A 19,367-nucleotide genomic window follows, 5' to 3' on the forward strand; every position below is an offset into this window, starting at 1 on the left:
GCAACTGTGGGAAAAGGAAGCCAGCAAAGAAGTGGAAGCAAATCAAAAGTGGAAGCTATTCGTGTTTGCACACAACAAATCCATGGATGTAACGCCTGAATTCGCAGTGAGCCAAACCAAACTACATCCAAGGAGTTTTACTTTAATGCACCAGGACTTTTAAAGCATCCGGAAACCCCACTCATGCAAACAGTCATGCAGTTGTAGCGCAAGAAAGGGCAAAAACCATGGCATGTACAAAGGCTCAAGGAGGCAATGTAGACAAGTGTCCTTTCGACCTCCAGGGAGCAAACTTGTTCTTATAATAGCCCCTACTGTCGGATCCAAAAAGAACGTACAATTTCAGGAAGATCCAAAATAAAGGATTTGCGTGCAAGGATGATAATAGCTTCAAAGGGCCCTGTCTGTGCTCATGGCATTCATTACCTAGAGCTGTAATGAGTACTTCAGGCTTTGTCTTCACTGGGGAAAAGAGATGCTTTTTAAAGTAAGCGCAATTTAAGGTTGGTTAGCTTAGCTTATCATGGGCTGGAAACATACCCTTTGTCTTAGGAAAGGCAGAGCCCAATTCATGGCTGTCGATACCCTGTGCTACAAAAGGCATCTGGAACTTCATGGCAGCAGCTGGCCAACAGGTTTCAATCTAACGTCCGAGCTAAAAGGAGAATCTCCGTTAGCTTCCAGCAGTTGAGGGTCTCTGACATGGCTGAGAAATTTGTACTGCAGCCAGAAGAGGGCAGTGTACACCTAAAACCTAAGCTATATCCCTGGCCAATGCTGTATACATCCTAGCCTTTCACCTCTGGGCAAGGAAGCAGTTGCTTTAGCCCCTACACAGGGTTGTGTCCGTGGGAAGGGGAAGCGCTATTTTTAATGACGGGATTATCCTTGCATTTAGCTAGGTCACAAACAAGACGAGCAAGCCACGAAACACCCCGGCTTCCCCTCAGGACCAATGCCACGCGCTCGCCGGCTGGAGGTGAACACCGACCAGCCCTGGGCAGCCCCGGATGTTGGCAGGCTAAAGCGCGCGGCTGGACAGGGCCGGGGAAGGGCTCCAGCAAGATCCTTTGCCACGCAGTCTGCGATCAGCACCGAGCTCAGGTTCGTTTTAAAGAGAACGGCTAATGCAGAACAAAACAGGGCTGTTTCCACCTGCCACAAATACCCATTTGCCCACAGCATGCGTGCAGGCGATGCTCACGTGCATCCGCACGCAGGCAGACCCCAGGTGAACCCAAGCTCTTACCAACCGTGAGGTGCCTTGCTCTGGCTCATCCCTTAACCCCCGGCAAAGACTCTCCAGTGAGGCTTGGCAGCCTCCAGCTATTGCTCTGATACAGAGCTTAGGTCTGCGGCGCGAGGGGAAGGGGCACAGCTCCGATCAGAGCCAGGCAGCACCCGGAGCTAAGGCAAGCTGTGGGAGCAGACATCCATCAGCGGAGACGCAGCAGGGCGGGCTGCATCCAACTCAACCCAGGGCTACGACTAGCCTTAAAAACTACTAGAAACCTCTACCAGGGAGTCAGAACAAGGCCGAAGGGGCCAGAGGCAAGAAGAGCAGGAAGGCACCAGAAGGAAAGAGGCAGCAGGCGACGAGCACAGGCCCGCTGAACGCTCGGTCAGCATCGAACCCGTGCCCCACTCACCCCCAGGGCTCCGGCGCCTCTCAAACCCAGCCGGCTTTGCAGTCCAGAGCAAGGCAGGCCGCTCCCAGAGCCCTCGCTCTGCCTCCCTGCTGCCGGCCGGCGCCGTATTTAACACGCTGTGCGGGACGATGACTTCAGCCTGCTAAGACCCGTCTTCCGCACTGGAATTTTGCCTTTTAATTTGCATAGGCAGAGGCATTCATTTTCAAGGGCTGAATTGTTTGAAGCTTTTTCCCCCCCTCCCCCTTAAAAAAAAAAAAAAAAAAAAAGATCCTCCCTGAAAGAAACCCTTAGCGTCCCCACTACAATTACACTGTGCCATAAGCATCTTCTGCTGAAACCTCAGCTGGCCGTAATTGTAGGATACAGAGAAAGCGGTAAGCGGGACGGAGTAAAACTCGTTTAACCCTTTGCTCAGCTCGGGAAACAAGTTGGTTAAGGTCTATTACTTGAAATGAAGCTGGGCTTGCCTCAGCTCTGCTCTTTGCTGGGTGGCCTGAAGGCAGCCAGGTTATCGGGTTTCTAGTTCCCTGTAAAAAATAAAAAAATCGGCATTGACTGTTTTCCCCGGAGAGATGCTCCGGGCCCATTTACCTTGCTCTGAGTTCACTGATCGCTTATAAGACACAGGCGAGGAGCCGTCAATGTGCTCTCTACTCCAAAGGGCGATGACAGCTTATGCTGACAAGCGGCAGCTGGGCGGCTGCCCGCCAGCTGTTTGCAGGGTTGTGCCATTGGTCGTGGAAGCTGCGGGGCCCCTCTGCCGTTCCTGATCTTTAGACGCGTTTCATTTTGTCCTTAAACAGCGCGCTCCGAATTACCCTCCAGCCTGAGCCTGGATCCCCGCGAGCACGATCCCCATTGCCTCTCCCCTACACCACGTTAAGCCCTTGTCTAGGAGTTTGCACGTGCAGTACAGCACGACCCTGAACCATATTTGCAAAGGCTCCTCCACCTAATGGGACAAGCCCATGGCATCTTTCTGGGAGCCTCACCGCCCTGGAACAAGCTGCATCCACCCTCTTCCTTCCACAGGAGCAAGACAGCTCCCCTCCTAGCTGCCCCCCATGCAGCTGGAGGCCCCCCACCCAGCAGCAGGCACCACAGGGGAGGCTGAGGGGGGCACCGGTCTCCTGCAGAGCCCCAAGTGTGGGCCAGGGAGTTCAAGCCCAGCTCTTGGAGGAGAGGCAGCCCTGCTCTGCTCGCACAAATGTCTCCGTCAGCAGGGAGGATTAGTGGCAGGCAGCCCCCAGGGCCCAGCTCCAGCCCAGCTCAGGACTTCCAGGCACGTCTTCCAGGGAAGACTATTCATGGAGCTGTAGGTACGGGGTGTTCACGCCACGTGGGGACAGTTCACGGGAGCCCATTTGGCAGGGCAGGCACCAAGGCCCTGCTAACCACGTGGCAAGGAGCATGACCCACTTGCTTAGAAATAGCAGCGACGTTTGCTGGGTGGCACGCTGGCCAGGTGTCAGCCTGCCAACCTGCAGCTGCTTCGAACACGCACGTCTGCCTTTCTCACGCCCGTCCCCTGCACGGCCCGGGGAAGCAGGGGAGATGCACTCGCAGCTCGCTACCGATGAGCTGGCATGCTTTTTTTTTTTTCTGTTTTTTTTGCACCGGTCCTGGAAGTGCTGCAATACCAGGTCAATGCATGGAGTGGATGGAGCACACTCCGGTTCCACCACCCAACACCAAAAAGAATCTGCTCAACATAGACCTCCTGTGGAGGACATATCAGAGACAATCACCTGCCCTGGGAAAACCACCTGATTGATCATGGCGTCTCCCCTGCCAGGTAAGTGCTCCCCCGGGACATCGCCATCCCGCGCACTGCCGGAAAGGCCAAGAAGGGCAGCGAATGCAAAGCACCAGGGCAGGCTGACTGACGCCGGCACATCAGAGACCCACTCCATAGCCACGGCTTTGTCTGATCCCACAGGCGTGTGTGGCATGCTCTGATAAGCCCCACTCCCTCGATACAAAGCGCTGCCCTTTTAGGACGAGGGCTTGAGCTTCTGTCTTGCGAAGGGAATCGAGACCTACGCGAGCCAGGTTCTCACCCCGCGCCCTCTCCGGGAACCGTCTTAAAGGGTCTCATTTCCATCTGAAAGCTCCCATTTCTCCAAGTTGCCCTGGTTACCAGAGATTATCTGGGAACTGGCGGATCCATTGCTTTTTCTCACTGTTATGGTGTGACAAGAGGCTTCCCTGCCTTCGTGCAGCTGGTCATGCTACTGTGTCCCCAACCTGGGGACAGTGCAGCACATACCACCGCTCCCAGACCTCCCTACGGATGCCAGCCCCCTTCGGAGACCCGAGCAGGGGAAAGAGCATCTTCCCTTCGCTTCCCCTAGACTGAGCAAAATTCTCACTTTTCACTGCGGCACTATGGGAACTATTCTCGGAGGGGCTTGAAAAGCAAAAATCACAGAAGGGAACATCTTGACCAGTCCGGCCAGCAGGCTCGGACTCCTCAGCTCCCTTACAGGGAAGCTGGCCCAAGCCAGGTATTACAAAAGATGGAGAATTGGCAAAGTCTGTTTAAGTTTTAACAGAAAGATCCTCTCCTTAAAACAGAGGGAAAAAGACAGACTTTCCAAGGCAATTATGAAAAAAAAGCAAAAAAAAAGAACCATTTCATTTGCTAAAGCTCTCTGCATGGCTCCCGGGAGGGGAATTTCTGCAGGAGTATTAATTCCACAAAAAAATAATTATGTTGCCATGACTTAAAAAAAAAAAAAAAAAAGCACACAAAACCCCTTCAATTCGAGTCATTCTTCTAAAAAAAGATGAAATCCAATTGCTAGGGCTGCCGGGTTGGCTCCTGTGCTAAACTAGTCTGTTTTCTTCATCCCTTCTCCTTGCAATAAAGGAGGATGTGTTTTCCCTCCTCCCCCGCCCCCCAACTCTGCAGGAGAACATCTCTATCCCGAGGCCTCAACACTGTTCTCGAGTTCGGGCATATCACCAAACCCTGTTTATAGGAAGGTCGGTACGATCCTTTTCTTCTAACCAAAGCTGGTCCTTTGCTCCTAAGAGCTACCATGGTGGTGGAGGGGAGGAAGAAAGTTGCTTTTGGGTTGCCAAGAAAAAGCAAGCCTTTAAGGCGACCGATTTGTCGATGGCAGGCGGGAGCATTGGCAGCCGAGATGCTGGCTGGGGTGTTTGAGAAGGCAGGGTGCGTGCATCGACTCCAGATGTCATCAGTGGAGCCTGGCATCAGAGGGCCGGGCAGCTGGGCACCTGAGTGTGGTTGAGCCTACCTTGCAAAGGAGCAAAGGCAGCATGCAGACAACCCGCAGCAAGTAGGACAGGTGAAGCCTGGATGCACCAAGAGTCGACTCCATGCACGGACACAAGCCCTGCCAGAAAGGCTGAAAGGAAGGTGCCCTGGGCATCCAGGCCCAGGCGGGACTTCCAGTGCGGCAGGGTTAAGAAAAAGGCAGATCTGAGGCTACGTGATACTGGGCTGGTTACAACCGTGACTGCAGCGAAGGAACGGCCGGAGGAAAGAAGAGTTCAGAAATTCCCTGTGGGAGAAAGGGCGTGGAAGGAAACAGGAACCAGAGATGAAAGGCCTGCAAGGGAAACAACACAGCCCCACATCTGTGCGCCGCGCCGGGGAGGAGAGCGTGCCAGGTGCAGCCGGAAAAAGCACCGCGCTATCACCCACTCAGGCCCCTCCGCAAAGGCCCTCGCCCGCCCGGCGGGCGGACGTAGGGGCAGGAAAGATGCGTCAATCAAAGGGAAGGAAGAGGCACATGAAAGTACCTTTGCCTCCCAGAAGCCCCTTAAGAATAAAGCCGAGCTGGATGGGAAAGGCGGCGTTGTTGCCACAAGGACACAAAGGGGAAGGATGGGCACTCGGGGGGTTTTTTTTCCCCCTCAAGGGTGGGATTTTTTATTGCTGTTTCCAGAAATGGCAGTTTTCAGAGGGGTTTGCCTGAGAATATGGCAGGGAAATTTTTCATTTCATTCAGGAGGTCATTTGGTTTTAGACAGAGAAATACCAAGCCGCTTTGGCAGGGAGCGTGAGATATGGGGAGATGGAAAACCATTTGGTTGCATGGTTTCCCCTAGGAGAAAGGTAGTCCCATGATGGCACAGACCGAGATCTGGGTTCGAGGGATTGCTCCAATAATCAAAGCCTTCCACGAGTCTCGGGGGGCTGAGCCACGAGCTGCGATCCGCCCTTACACAAGGAGGATGCTGCAGTAGCAGCCATGCAAGCCTGTAGGTAGTTTCCACCCTCCTCACCACGTGGCGACTCTATGAATCACTGCTTAGTAAGGCCATGGGCTGAATGGGGTCAGGGATGCTGGGCTGACTGGCTAGGCAGATGGTTTCCCAACTGTTTTGGGCATTGCAAAACACAGATGGGAGCTCTCCCTCCTGATGAGGCAATGGACCTGCCCTGCGAGCTCCGCTCCAGTTCACGTGCCAGCCTGCGTGCGCTGGATTGGCACACGGCCGATCGTGCCGGACAGACTCGCTGCAAAAGGAGCCTCGTCCGACCCGCTGTGCTGCCAAGCTCTGCTTCCAGGCTCGTGCCTGCAGCCACCTTTCCTCTCCCAGCCTCAGGGCGCATGGGAGAGCTGGCAACCGATCCGCTGGGTCTGTGCGGCAACGGGCTGAGCTCTGGGCTCGGTGCGACGACGGGCGTGCGAGCGGAGGGGAATTAAGGGCAGTGATGCTGCGCCAGGGAGAAGAACGGAGGGGAAGGGAAGAGCAGGGCCGAGATCCTGCGGTTCTGGGTGGCGGCTCTGCCGTGCCACTCGCTTGGCATCGAACAGAAACAGTGTACGTTTTGGGTGGGGGAGCTAGAGCCATCACAGACACCGGTTCTGCACTTAGGATCTCCAAAGCTGCTGCTCTGGGACAGCCGTGCCTATGCCGCTGAGTCCGTCCATCCGCCGTCAGTCTTCTACCAACACAACCACGCGGAAGAGCCGGTCCTTTGGTCGGTGGCAGTGACGTGGGCCACGTGCCCAGACTCCGCTGCTGTGCAAAAGTTACAGGCCAGCAAAGCAAGCTGGGCTTGCATGCCACAGCGAGCGCTGCCTTGCAGCAACAGTCTGCTGCCTGCGCTAGGGAAGCTGAGAAAAACCATCCTGAACAGTGCGCTGAGGCTGCACGGCAACGCTCAGATGGCAGCCGTAAGGGACGGAGTCAGAGCACCTGTAAAGGCGCAGCACCCTCAGCGCTACGTGCTGCATGGATGTACAGGCAGTGCCTCCCCAAGAAGCCTGCAAGCCACCGGCTAAAAAGAGGGCATATGCCAGTCAGCGGCAACGCTTCCAGTTCTTCTGCTCTGAAGTCCAGCGTGCCCCTCTTCCCCTACCATCGCTGCCCAGCGAGTAACCGGACCCGCAGGGTCTTGCAGGGAGCACGTGCATCTCAAATCAGCTCGCCCTGAGAATCTCCCACCACGTCGACAGATGCTGCAGGTGGTGGAGACCCAGTCCCAGAGAGCTGCCTGCCAGCCCCAACCCAGCTGGGTTCTCTTACCCCCCCCAGTCCATCATATGCATCCTCCATCAACCAGCAGGAGGCTCCATGTGGCACAAAAATGGTTTCTGAAGCACTTTGGCAGCTGGGCAGAAGCAGAGAGAGACAGGGTAAGGCCTGGCCCAGAGCCAGGCTGTGCTGGAGAAACGGCGCTGAGAAGGAAGCCGTAGCAAAGCTGCATCTTCCCTCGTGACTTCAAGGTCCCCCCCGCCACCGAGTCCAGGCCCCAGGGGTTATCCCGCCCCTGCGATCCTGTCCCTTGCATAGCAGCAGGAGAGACAGCAGCCCTCTTGCACGGTGCTTCAGCCCCAATCCAGAGGGGACTCGAACGCGCTTTGCACGTGCTGGTCACGCCGAGGCTCAGAGACCGTGCCGACCCGTCACACTTGCCAGGACCAGGCACATTCGCTCTGCTCTCCTGCACTAGGTAGGTCCGGAGGTCTCGCCTACCAACCCTCTTCATACCACCGCCCTCTACTCCAGTGCTTCTCAACCTTTTTTGTACCAGGACCCATTTGTAAACATCGATCCGGCCAGTCCCGGCCCAGTGCCCCCTCGCTCCTGCCCCGCTGCCTTCTGTCCCCAGACCTCCAGTGTGGGGGGCAAGCAGGGTGTGCATGGGGCAGGGGTCCCCAAGCAGCCCCTTGCAGGCTGGAGCTGTGCCAGCCTGCAAGGGAAAAGCCACAGGTTCCCACGTTTCTCTCTTTTAAAGGAGAATCCATTTTTCAAGTTGGTTGATCCATTTTTCAAGTTTATTCACACCCTTTCATACATTCTTGCAAGCCCTGGGTTGAGAAACGGTGCTCTACGTGCCCCACGAGCCGCCTCTCACAGCATGAACGTCTATGCATTTGCACCACGCTCCTCATCAGCGCGTGGCATGGCCGCTAGCCCTCCCAGCACCTCGACAAGGTTTACACAGTAGCTTGAGACATGGGTGCTTGCAGACTCACCCAAAACAGGCATGGATGCCACGCTGGAGCTGAGCCCCAAACAACTTTCTCCCCGGTCCAGTCCCAGCAACCTCTGCTAAGCGCACGTCGGCTCGCGCGACGCCTGACATGTGGACGTGTCGCTGCGATCCATAACTCGCTGCTGGCTTGTCTGCACGCCTGGCTGGACTCCCGGGAGCCGGCCGAGGCTAGCAACTGCCCAGCCTCTCCGGCAAGGAGCCGGGAGCCTCCTTCTCCTCTAGAGGGAGAGGTAACCCTGCAGTCTGCTGTCAGGAAAGCCCAGCTCGCTCCCTGCGCAGCCGTCAGCCAGAAGCAGCCCGAAAACTTTGCCTCCTGCCTCTTTAAGACAAGGATCCAGCGTGCAACCCACACCGAGCCGCCGGCACCAGGGGCTCTTGCGACCCTGACCAGTGCAGTCTGATGAAGCTCGGATGCCCCGTACCGATCACCCCAGCCGGTGCCAAAGGCAGGCTGACAACCGCGACAAGGGGAAGCCAGGCTCGGCCTCCCCGCCAACACTGCTGTCTCCGGATGTCACATGCAGACCCAACCTGCTCGCATGCCCCAGCCCCTTGCCAGGTGAGAAGCCCCCAGCACCACTCCTTCAGACCAGGCACTGTGCAAAGAGAGGCTACTCCCAAATCACCTATATAAAAAGGTCACAGCTACTCCCAAAAAACACCTATGTGGAGGTCCCAGCCACCCCACGTCCCTCTCTGCTCCCCCTGCACGGCTGCCCGCTCTCCACGAATTCAGAGAAGCCAAGACGTATTTACTTTTCCCAGTTACCACGTGCATGGCACCGGACTCTCCCGCACGCCCCTTCGTGGCTCCTCCACCTTGGAAGAATCAGTCCACGCGGCCGGCGGGCTTTCGCTCCCTCGCCTTCCCGGCGCAGACACGGGGACGCGGCCGGCAGCACAGGAGGAGAGCGTCGGCTCCCGCCCGCGAGCTCTAGGCCTCGCCGTGCAGGGAGAGCCCGGCTTTATTTTCTGGGATATCCCCTCCTCTCTTCCCCCAAGCAGCGGCGAGGAGCTCTCGAACGTCGCGCCAACGTCAGAGGTTTTCCTGACTTGGATTCGAAGCAAGGCCAGTAAATCTTACAGAGGGGGTGGGGAGAGAAGAGCTATGAGAAAACTAATGGACACCGTGCAAGCTATAAACACCAGCTGTAGTCCCTGGCAGCAAGTTACCTCCTCAGATCGTGGCTTGATCCGCTTCCAGCCCCACCTTCACTCTCCAGACGGCAGCAGCAGCCCCTCGCCCCTATTCAGTGAACTCAAAAGCCAGCAAAATCCAGGCAGGGGGATAAGGGGAGGAGGGGATGGATCAACATGCTCCCAGCTGCTGAGCGCTCCGAGGTCTGCGTTCAATTAGTGATGTCAAATGCCAGTTCGGAGGAAGGAGGGGAGCAGAGAGCGGGGGGAGAGAGAAAAAGAGAGGCCAACTCCACGGGGAATCGTAATATAATCATTTAAGCTGGCTGCCTTGCAAATCTGAGCGCTCCAGTTGGGCGCTGGCTCCCCGCCAAAGCCTGGAGCAGCGTGCAGAGGGGCCTGGCTGGGAAGCAAGGAAGCCAGCAAGTGTGGCTTGGATTTCAAGGTAGGTACCAGCCCTGCAGAAAGCTGATCCGGATCAGAGCGGATTAATGAATCGCACATCAAATGCGGGGCCGGCGAACAGGAACAGGGAGAACGGGGGCAGCCTCCCCGCTGCCAGAACGCTGCTGCGGGAGCGCTTGGCTTCCCCCTCCTCCGTCGACCACGTTTCCCTCCTTGCACCGGGTGCAACACAGGACCGCCTGGCTCAGACCCGGTGTTGCCACTGATTCTTTGCATGACCTTGTCAGCACCACTGATGCACACAAAGGTGCAGCCCCTTGGTCTAGGCAGGCGCTATCTGCCCACCTTGCAGGGCCACTCCACTGGTACAAGTCACGCTGGCTTTGGCATCACTTGTCTCTACCCAACAGGACCCCTTGCTAAAGGCTAAGAGGCTATTCCCAGCTCCCTCATCCCTAGTGGCAAGGCCGTCACAGCCACCTGCTGCATGCAGCTGCTCATCTGTCCGCTCCTACATAAATTGCAATTTTACACCGATTGCATCAGGTTGTGCCATGACCTGTTCTTGTCCCTCGTGGCAGGGTACTATTGTACTCAAGGTGTCTCACTATGACTTGAGGGGCGAGTTTGCTCCAGCCTCTACAAAAAGGCCATTCCCTCCCCGCCACCAGTTGCCAACAGGCGATTGCTTAGGCAGGGGAGTGGAGGGTGGCTAAATATGATACGCCCACTCCTTTTTTCCCCCCTTGTGCACCACTGGCACTCAACGCTGGCGGTCTTTACCCATGTGCACCCAACCATCCGTTCCACTTGGCATCAGCTGTAGCCAAAAACCACCCCTCCATCCATCCCCGGGGCTACTCATCTCTGGCCTGCTGCAGTCCAGGAATAGTTGGAGGGCGAGGCCAGGACAGGGGTTTCCTCATTCCAGGTGGACCCAAAGCAAGCATCCAGATGGCCTATTTCCAGGCATGAGGAAATACCGGCAATGCCCCAGTGAGCTGGAATCGTCGAATACTTCCTGCCGGGCTCCTCACCCCAGCTCCCCAGAACCATTTTCTTCCTCCTTCCAGTTACTCCAGTGTTTTGATGCTGCCCAGAAATGCACTCCATGCTCCCAACGTGCGACCTCCGTGCCAGCAGCTGGAGAGAAGATTTCTATTTTAAGAACTCCTCCCGCCTCCCCCACTTGCAACCCGAGTCTGCTACCCAGAATCCCTTGCCAGGGGTGCCAAGCACTCGCGTACCAGCCATAGAAAGCTTGGCCAAGAAGCCACCGGGGCTGCAGCCAGCGGAGGGGGCAGGACTGGAGGAAAATTGACTGGGCAATGATGGCCCAGAGCGGCTTGCCCAAAGGCTGATTTAGACCCTGATTTCACAGGGAACTTTGCAGACAAACCTGCTGAGATCACATATGTTTCAGCACCAGGAATTTGGGGGCTACTGGCATCCTTGCTCTTTGCCCCACACCCACACTCCTCCGCCCAGTGAAATGCTCCAAAAGGGACAGGAAGCCTCACACTACAGGGCTGCAGGCAATATCTCCCAGAGACCTGGATGAGCTCCTGGTGGAGGAAGGGTCATGCCTACTTAGTACGGGGTACTTCTGTGTCTACGAGGTACTTCTACTATATCTATTCTACAAGGTACTTCTGTACCCTACTTATTACGGGGTAATAGCCTGAGGCTGTCCAACCTAAGGCTTGGGTGAAGGGACCCCAGGTTCAATCCAGCTGAGCTTTCAGACTCTCTTCCCCAAATAATCCTCCCTGGCACCCATACCCTCCATCTGGAAGAGGAGAGGGAGCTACGTCCCCATCCAAACCTTCCCAGAGCTACGGGATCTCCAAGAAAGGGGTCCTGGAGTGGGAGCCTTGCTTTGTCCTCCTGAGACCGTCAACACGCAAACAAGATCTGGAACCAGCTTCCAAGAGAAGTGGTGCAGGCTCCTACCCTGAGGGTCTTTAAGAGGAGGTTAGATGAACACCTAACCTTTCCTTTCCTGCCCCGGCAGGGGGTCGGACTTGATGATCTGCTCAGGTCCCTTCCGACCCTAGAAACTACAAAGATGGCTATTACATGCAGATGCTCCACAATTCCTCCTTATCTTTTGTCAAGCCCAAATAATCCATGCACCATGCTGCCTCTGCTGTTTTAGAGGATCGTGGCCTTTGGATTGGGCTGTGACCTCTACGCTATACATGGTACACAAGTACCCAAAAGGAGTGGGTTAGGGTACAGCACCCCCGAAGCCTCCAACTGCTCCTCCTGCCCAACAAAATTCTCTTAAACAGTTGAGAAAAAAACCCCAAAACAATTCACAGGGACGAGGGAACCTTTGTGCTCGCTAGAGACCTCTCTTATTCTCTCTTCTCAACTAGACAGTGACTACAGGCTTTGCAGTGCGGTTGTGCAAAGCCATGGAGAAGCGCTTACTCTCTAATATCACACATGGACCAAACAATCAAGGTACCAACTTTATCCAGAGGGAACAGGCAAATCCTCTCTAGCCCCATTCAAATCCTGGGCCCTTCCCCCCCACTCCCTGAAAAGATCAGAAAGCCAGACAGTTGCTTTGGTAGTTTTGGTGGACATTTCTCAACTAGGACCTAGACAGGGGTTATCATCCCATTTTATCTGCTGCATGTAGGCACTGGACGGTAATATTTTAGCCACTGCAAGGCTAGGCTGGATTCGAACCCTTGTCCGAGGACATAAAGAGATCCTGTCAATAATGTGCTACCCACATTTTAATAAGGGGCTTCCACCAAAACACATTCATTAGTCTGCAAAAGCCCAGTAGTAGGGGGAAGAGGAAATTATCCATCATTCCTCTCCCTGCTTTTAAAACCCGCAGACTCCCCTCAGCAGTTTTCCAGCAAGGGTGGGGAAAATATGGATTTCAGAGGATTTTACAGCTCCAGACAGACTTCTCTCTAGCAGGGATGAGCTACTGCCAAGAGAGGAGGGGACAAACTCCAGTAACAGGGGAGCCCTCGAAATTTCGTGGCACTATCAGAGGCTCACGGGATTCCCAGCGTGTCTAGAGCCTGGTCATTCCCCTTCATCAGCCCATCCTTGCGGTCCACCGCTGATATTCCCGTCTTTCCACACCTTGCTGTGTGGCCCTACACTGGCTTAGTTCTCACGAAACGCCCGTCTACATCAGGCACGATTTTTGCGGTGCAAGCCTTGCATGGCATGACTGGCAGTAGGCCTCCGGCGGGGGGTGAGGTTTGCATTGTTTCAGACAATGGAGGCAACCATCCCCTTCTTACACCTCTTCCGAAGCCACGGTCTTACTTGCAGGTCCCAAAACAGCCTCTAAACCATCCACCAGCTCCTCCCAGTATCAACAGCTTGCTCTTTCCCTTACGGAGGCCAGGGACTAGTTGCAAGGAAATAGCACAACCAAAGGGTGAGAGCGGAAGGACATAGTCCTTTTAGTGGTGGCGCCCCTCAACCACCCCCAAGAAAGAATACAGCAATGGACTCGACGTCGGCACAGGAACTGGCTAAAGCAGCATGCGAACACCACCTGGAACAGGCGACATTTTACCCCCATGGGACTGAACATCCTGGTTCAGTTTTTCGTGATTAGCGTTGCTGAGGAACACAATTTTTGTCTGAAGACCCCACGTACTCCGGCAGGAAGCCTGTCCCACCCTCCTGCCGGTTCTGGTGCTGCTGTTGAAGACTGCACAAGGTCTGTGCAAAGCCTGGCTGCAGGAATACGGTGTAGCTAATATATACACCACCTAGTCCAACTATGGCCGAGCCACGCCCCAGGCCAAGCTGAGAAGCTCCACGGGTATTTACGCTTCCTCCTGGGGAAAGACTGAGCTGGGCAAGGGGAAAAAGTTACCAGGGCTAATAGTGCAGAAGGCCCCAAGGTATCTTCTCCCAAGCCAGGGAGGAGGCACACGTGCCCTTGCATGTGGGGCAGGAAGGACACAGGCCAGCTTACATCGTGATCACCGGTCCTGCAGTCACTCCAACGATTTATGCCCTGACGTGCTACCCCCTGCATCACCGCCACTCTGCCCGCGCCTGCGTCCAGGCCAGCTTGGCAGTCAGGGATGCTCGGGCTTCCCTCAGCACCTCCTGGAGCGTGTCCACTCTCCCTGGAGCTTACAGCTTGTCTCGACTAAGTTTTTGCACACATCGCAACGAGTTCATGCCGCCGGGCTTCCCAGAGCCCGTCCGGCTGTCTCTGCCAGTCACGCTCCAAGCTCTCCAGGGCAGGCGCTATGCCCATCTAGGTCCTTCTGCAACCGCTGTGGCATCCGATGCCTCTGACCCGTTTCTTGCTGACTGTGCTAGGGGCTGCAATTCCCCTGCAGTATGGACAAGGCCTTACTCTGGTGCCAGCAAGTTTCCCCAGAGGGATAAGCAAGAAGCGCCCTCCTGTCTAGCATACCTGGCTCCACTAAGCCTCTGCTGTCCCTGCAATCCCTTATACTTCTTGACCAAAGTCAGCAGAGATGATCTCCCCTGCTCCAGACGCTGCTGCTTCCCCCACCACCGATTGCCTGCCACCAGCGAGGGACAGGTGTGAAAGTGCTGGACTTTGCTGTTGAGTGCAGCATAATCCCATGAGTTTGGGGAAATGCTGGCTTGGTCCAAGTGCCCTTTCCTTGTCCGTCTTGCTCAGCTCCCCTGTCCCCAGCTGCTTCCAATACCTCCTTTCTCCACTGTCTTTTCTGCCAAGACAGGACCAAGCTCCTTTGTCAGCGATTCCTGCATCTCAGCACCCATCCGCCCCTGCACAACTCATTCCTGACACACTAGAAACCCTCCCAGGATGTTCCCATCAGGGTAGCAGCCAGCGACGTGCGCTCAGCGCTGTCACACAGAGCGTGACCCTCGGCCTCTGGATGCTGCTAGCCAGTGCCGTCAAAGCCACGAAGAGAGAGACTGCACAGCAGCGTTTTGCTGGCAGCGTGAACACAAGCGCCCAATGGCAGGAGCAGCCCATCCGAGGGAGGCACTTTTTTTTCCCCTCCTAATGCGACACGCACCACATTCGCCAGGCTGGCAGAGTTTTGCAACCAGCCCCATTAAAAGGATCTGTTCAGTCTTGAAGAGCTACTACGTGCAATTTGGGAACCGACTGCTGGCGAGCCTGGAGAAGCCAGCCCTCTGTCAGCAGTTCTCCGTTTGCCTTATAATTTACTTTCCGTGAACGGCACACGGAGGTCAGACCCTGCTGCTCTTGTGCCTGCACCGCCTGTCTGGCCTGGGGTCACGTATGCAGGTGGGGGGGTGATGGGGGTCAAAGAGACGGAGCATTTACCTGGCCTGCCTGGTGGCTTGAGGTTTCGGAGCTCTTTGCGCTCCAGAAGGTGGACGGCGCATTCGGGGGAGCAGCAAGCCAAGGGGAAGCCTCTTTCATAAGCAGAGCAGGGCCTGCCCGACTAGCTGCTGTCCAAACAGAGCCCGGGCCGCAGACAGCTGGTGCAGGCGGGGCAGACAAGACAGGCAGTGGGAGGAGGAAGAGGCGCAGCAGGGGAAATACATGCCCGAGGTCACGGCAGGTTGGGAGTCCAGCCGAGAGCGGCGGCCAGGCCTCCCGAAAGGGCTCTCTGGAGCTGCACCGTGCAGAAATGGGCTCGCCCCGTGCAGGTGGGATGCAGCGAGGACTCTTCCCCTTGCTGCTGCCAGCTCAAAAGGGCATGTGTTTTGGCCACAGTGCTCAGCTCAGCCTGCCACTGCCTGCGTCCACAGGGGTCTGTGGGTCCTGGCTGCCAGGTGCATTAGCGAGCGACCGCAGCAGCAGGTGCTGGGGTTGTGCCGAGCTGGGTGGTGGGTGCAGAGGGCATGCAGGAGATGTGAAAGTAGCAATGAGATCCCTTTGCCCCTTGCGTTCGACACTTCGGGATGCTTCTGGGTTGCTTTCTAGGGCTCATGTGTTACCTTTACATGCCGCCGTTTCCCACAAAGCTTACAAAAACCTTCCAAATGCTGATGGAGCCAGAAGCCTCTCCCCCGCCCCCAGCTCCTCGGCATACAATACGCCAGATATCTGCACACGGTCCACGCAAAGCACAGCGCCACCTGGCACACCCGTGTCCTGGCACACTTAAAAGCTGCACATGTCACGTGCATTTAGCTGGATAGGAACATGCTTGACAGACTGGACAGGACAAGACACAGGGAAACAGCCTAGTGACAGAGAACTTAGTCTTAATCCTAAGCCAGTGGTTTTCAAATTTTTTTCATTTGAGGACCCCTACAAAAAAATCTGGATGGAGGTGCACACCCCTTTGAATTGCAAGTGTGGGGATTCACGTATTTTGATTGATCTTAGTCATCTTTTGCAGACCCCTTAGACAGGCTTAGGACCCCGAGGCATTTGCGGACCACAGGCTGAAAACTGCCGCTCCCAAATAAAGAGCAGCATGTCACATCCAAAGCCCAGACCTGCTCGCTGTGCCCCCCGCGTGACTGTAACCAGGGGAGTCATAAGGAGATCAAGTGACACTTAGGTTGCAAAATGCTCCATCACAGCCTGAGAACTGCCTGTCCCATGCTGGTCTGAAGTGACCTCTCTGATCTTCTCCATCAAGGTCTCCCTTCCACGCTCATGCTCTCTACCTATTACCTGGTCTCCCAAGCTGCCTCTCGCTCGAGTGAGCATACATCCCGGTTTGGCCAGGACGGCCCCAGATTCCTTAGGCTGCTTGGTCAAAAGTCCCAGGCTGGAGTCTGGTGGGGAGACGGAGCAGCATGGCGCGCCAGGCAGGGATGGTCACCCTGCCCAAGATGCCATGTGCAAGGTCTCTGCCCGCCTGCACCACGCTGCTCTTCCTCTCTGCCAGACTCCGAAGCACAGGATTTTTGGCCCTGGGACTGTCCCATCTGAACCGGGACATATACCACTGCTTGGATGGGAGAACGACGTATGGTTGCATAACGCAATCCAGCTGCCGCCAGAACCTGGACTGCCCTTGCTGGGAGCACGGGGCCTGGCACGAGCCACCGAGGAGCAGGCTGGCCATGGAGATCCCGCGGAGAAACTTCTGCTTTACCCTTACAGAAGCACAGACGTGGGAACGGTGCCTGGGGACCGCTGTGCTGGTGGAAAGCAGCTGAGGAGCGCGACGGTACGAAGCACCGCGCGGGGCTGGAACGAATTTACACGTCTGCCTAAATCAGATCTACAACTTAAGAGGGGGCAACTGGGTGCATGCACAGGCACACGTCAGTATTACTCACTCGCGAGGCCAGTCCTCCCTCCTGCCGGCCTATCAGCATCTCTCAGCTAACCGCCACAAAATGAGAACAGCTCGAGCTCCTTCCCAGGCTGCTGGCAACGTCTTTCGGGGCTGGTTCTCCGGCCTCTCCCTGGGCTGCGAACCAGCCGCCAGAAAGTAGGTTACTGTCTCAGCAGCAGTGTCTGCAGCACACAGGGACATTTTAAGACCTGGCCGGTACATTGGCATGATCAGACCAGCCAGCTTCAACACACAGGGATGCCTGGGCCTGGCTTTTTGCTCGGGGCGTTACTGGGAAAGCTGTTGATGATCCTGCACAGAAGGGGTCCGTGCACCCGTCTCCCCTGCCCACACCGGACAGGCGAGCTGTTTTCTTACGTGCCAATACAAAGGAGAAACTGCAGCTGTGTAGACTGGAGACCAGTGCAGCCAAACAGAGCCCGGGCATTGCCTGGCACAGGGAGGGCAGAAATCCCAGGTGACTTTAGCGTGGAGATGAGCTCAGGCTTTCTGTGCACCGCATGGCTGACCTGCACATCCGCGAGCTCAGAGAAACAGGTCTGCTTCGTGACTGGGACCGCAGAAGAGAAAGAGGGGAGGACTTTGCACCCCGAGACACGGGGCAAAGGAGCAGAGGCTGGGAAAAGGCCTTCTGCTGGCTGCTTGCGCCGGAGAGGGAACGGACTAGGCCCTTGAGGGGGGGGGGGGGTCTTCACTGCTGCTGCAACTGCTGTCAGGTGCTTGGACACTGGGAGGAAGGAAAAAGCAGAAAGGGAGATCTAGAGATGCCAGCTCACAAAAGGGAATCCCCTGGGGATTGCCAGCACCGCCTGGAAGCAGTTCAGCTGCTTCCAAAAGCAGGAGGTAAGAGGGGCTGGGTGGCAACGCAGCTCCAAACCAGCCCGGTGAGTCTCCAAGGACAGGAAGCTCCTCGTCATGGCTCCAGACCTGCACAGAGCTCCGGACATCAGCCCGTGTGTCACGGACCAGCCTGACCCGGGAGGGGCGGCTGCACAGCAGTGACCTCGCAATGCTGACACCTGCTACAAGTGCTGCCGCCGCTCCTTCCTGCCACGCTATATCGGCCGCCGCTGGCAGCGATCACGCAGTAGCAACGCGAGCGTGACGAGGACTCGGCCGTGGCGACGGTGCCAGCTGGGAGCAGCGCAGAAAAAAAAAAAAAAACAATACAATAAAATCAGCCCGTTGCACTGACACCGCGCTGAAGGCCAGCTGTAAAATCGCAGATGGCGCTTCTGGTAACTTGTGCTTTGAAACTTGACAGCGCCCTGCTAATTAGCATGTGAAAAGCACCACGTGTCAATCACGGGCACGTTCCAGCACAGGCTCGGCTGTCATGGTAACGCTGAAAGTGGAAGTGGCAGCTCCTGCCGGGTTGTGCGCTTCGCACACCCCCGGGAGGCCGCCTGCCAGAAACCGTGCCAGCCCGAGACGTGCGAAGTCAGGAGAGGAGGATCGGCCACAGCTTGCCTCTGGCCGACCTCGATTCACCTTCCCGAGGGATGCTCGCCCCCGGCGGCACCGCTGCTCCGGCTCCTGGGTCCCTGCACTCGGGAACTATTGCACTGCATCGGGCCGGCAGCCCGTTCGGGTCTGGTGGCTCCCCCTCCAGACCCGAGGCACCAGTGCAGGGCATCCCCTAATCTGTTCGTTATGAAGCTGTTATCCCACCCCATTCACCTGCCCCAGAGAGACCACTCAGCCCCGTGCCCTCCCAGCCGTGAGGCTACAGAGCACAACCCGATCCTTCCCCGCCCCGCTGGCTCACGATGCAGGACGTACCACTGCTCTGCCCACCCTTGCCATGCGACCAGGCGAGATTAGACCAACCGAGCAGAAAGCCACCTGCCACTTGTTAGGAGGCCACTGGAATTGGGTCACCTTTCTAAAAGGGGAAGCAAAGCCCATTATCCGCTTCCAAGGAGGCCTGGCCTTGCGTGCCCAGCCCCATGCAGACCCTGCGCAATCCTGCAGCCAGTCCTTGCTGCCCGATCGCTTTGGACCCGGAGGCTGGGAACGCCAGGTCTGACACTGTCCTCGGGCCAGCGGTCAGCCCTGCGAGTGCTGCTGTGCGCTCTGCAACATCCCGCAGGGGCGGAGGGACAGCTAGACCTACACCTTGCACGTAGGAGCTAAATGCGCGATCGCTGTGAACAAGAGCCCAGGTCTGGGCTGACGTTACCGGCTTCATCTGGGCAAAGGGGGTGCCAGCCACAGCAATGAGACATGATGTTTGGGGGGGCCTCCTCCTCCCTGGGCTACTTGCTACCATCACTACCACAGCCCCCAAGCACCTCCGCTTGCATGCTTGCAGCCCCTGGTGAGGAAGGGGGGTGCTCCTACCTCCCTGCCTACACGCTGACGGATGCGGGGAGGCATGAGGAAGGGAAGGGGCTTGCTCAAGGCCCTGTGGCAGGAATAATGGCAGAGCAGTGCACCCAGAGGCCCCAGGCA

The 19,367-nt window shown here is 56.6% G+C and overlaps 1 protein-coding gene across 4 annotated transcripts in view; it reads right to left on the reverse strand.

Moving 5' to 3' along the window:
* PTP4A3 (protein tyrosine phosphatase 4A3) overlaps positions 1-19,367 on the reverse strand; it is a 117,826-nt gene that overhangs the window by 43,154 nt on the left and 55,305 nt on the right. The window contains exon 1 of one of the 4 annotated variants that reach the window (XM_090040735.1): positions 14,972-14,992. The exons of 1 other annotated variant lie outside the window; for it this stretch is intronic. The gene's annotated coding sequence lies outside the window, so the exon portion shown is untranslated. Of the gene's footprint in view, positions 1-8,889; positions 9,118-9,306; positions 9,453-14,971; positions 14,993-19,367 lie in introns of those variants that run through there. 2 more of the 4 variants (XM_090040734.1, XM_090040731.1) reach the window with 2 other exon arrangements.

The sequence above is a fragment of the Crocodylus siamensis genome, chromosome 3, assembly GCF_052110815.1.
Source record: "Crocodylus siamensis isolate JL-2025a chromosome 3, ASM5211081v1, whole genome shotgun sequence".
NCBI classification, from domain to species: domain Eukaryota; kingdom Metazoa; phylum Chordata; order Crocodylia; family Crocodylidae; genus Crocodylus; species Crocodylus siamensis.